Genomic DNA, 1,858 nt, shown 5'->3' with positions numbered 1-1,858 from the left:
GCCATGCTGGGTGTGATGTGCAGGGTGCTGTGCCATGCCATGTGTGATGTGCAGGGTGCTGTGCCGTGCCAGGTGTGATGTGTAGGGTGCTGTGCCATGCCATGTGTGATGTGCAGGGTGCTGTGCCATGCCGGGTGTGATGTGCAGGGTGCTGTGCCGTGCCAGGTGTGATGTGCAGGGTAGTGTGTGCCATGCCAGGTGTGATGTGTAGGGTGCTGTGCCGTGCCAGGTGTGATGTGCAGGGTGCTGTGCCATGCTGTGTGTGATGTGCAGGGTGCTGTGCCATGTCATGTGTGATGTGTAGGGTGCTGTGCCATGCCATGTGTGATGTGCAGGGTGCTGTGCCGTGCCAGGTGTGATGTGCAGGGTGCTGTGCCATGCTGGGTGTGATGTGCAGGGTGCTGTGCCATGCCAGGTGTGATGTGCAGGGTGCTGTGCCATGTCATGTGTGATGTGCAGGGTGCTGTGCCATGTCATGTGTGATGTGTAGGGTGCTGTGCCGTGCCGGGTGTGATGTGCAGGATGCTGTGCCATGCCAGGTGTGGTGTGTAGGGTGATGTGCTGGTGCTCAGGGTGAGTGTGTGCTGTGCCACAGCTCCTGCTCCACTGGCGCTGCCCCTCAGGCCTTGGCCATGCCACTGGATGTGCTCCCTTGGCACTGGACTGTCAGGGGCCGGTTTAAGGTCTGTTTTATCTGTTCTCAGTGCCCCCCTCAGAGCCTCACACGTGGTACCAGAGCAAGTGTCTGTGCTTGGTGCTCCAGCAGGGCTTGACATCGCACAGGAGCATCGCAGGACGGGGCTTTTCAGCAGTGAGGCCTCCCCAGCTCCCAGCCAAGGGCTGCTCCCCACTCTCACTGGCCATGGCAGGCACCTTCCTTCAGCTGCAGTGACAAAACCAGCTGTGTTTACAAGGGCCAAAATTTCTACAGGTGGCCTTTAGCCCATGCCCCTGGGGATCCTTTGGCCAGCCTGCCTCGAGCTCAGCTGGAGCCCTCAGGGAAACAAGAGAGCCTGAAAACAGGGATAATACTGGGACTTGGACATCAGAATTATGCCTATCCCTGCATGAGGAACTGCTTCAGTGGGGAACCAATGGACTTGATACTTGACTTTTGCCTTTTAATAGTATTTTCAGCACAATACATGGAATGTAAGGGAAGGAAATTCCCGTAGTGCTGGTTCTGTGTCGTGGCCTCAGGAAGCTGTTCGTGCCAAGCTGGCGTGGCTCTTGGGGAGGTGAAAGGAATGAAATAACTCATCATCTATGCAAAACTTGAGCTGGGGCTGAACAGTGGAACACTCCTGTGCACAGGGGTTATTTTTTTACAAGCAATTGGTTTTGACACTGTTCTTGTCTGGAAGTCTGATTTGCAGAGGAATTTGTATGATAAGTTTAAATCCAGCCCTGTTCTGAGAAGCTCTTAAGCATAGACCTAAAATAGGCACATACTTCAGTGCTGTTAAAGTGCTCATTCCGATGAACAATTGGGGAACAACCCTTGGATGCTGTTCCTGAACAGGGTGCTCATGAGAGTTGTCTCCTCTCCGTGCTCTTACAGGAATAAGCAACACTGGCAAAGACATTGTTTTACTGATCTGGGCACACTTCTTGGAAGAGTCTGCAAGTGTCAGGGGAAGATGCCCTCTGTGTTGGATTATTTTATACTGCAGACTGGTGCTTTTAAAGAAAAAAATCACTACATTTCTGTAGCCATGGTTTATCCAGGATAATACATGGTGTTTTTTATGGTGGATGTTATTTTTCCTTAAGGTTACGAATAGGTTATTTATATTTTTGTAAATTTTGTGTTGTTGCCATTGTAATTCTGATGTAGCATTGCTCTTGTTGTTCTTGG

Source organism: Empidonax traillii, unplaced genomic scaffold (genome assembly GCF_003031625.1).
Source record: "Empidonax traillii isolate 1590-97213 ecotype Southwest subspecies unplaced genomic scaffold, ASM303162v1 scaffold945:size354297, whole genome shotgun sequence".
In the NCBI taxonomy this organism is placed as follows: domain Eukaryota; kingdom Metazoa; phylum Chordata; class Aves; order Passeriformes; family Tyrannidae; genus Empidonax; species Empidonax traillii.
The sequence above is the reverse complement of the archived record's forward strand: the minus strand, read 5'-3'. Positions refer to the sequence as shown.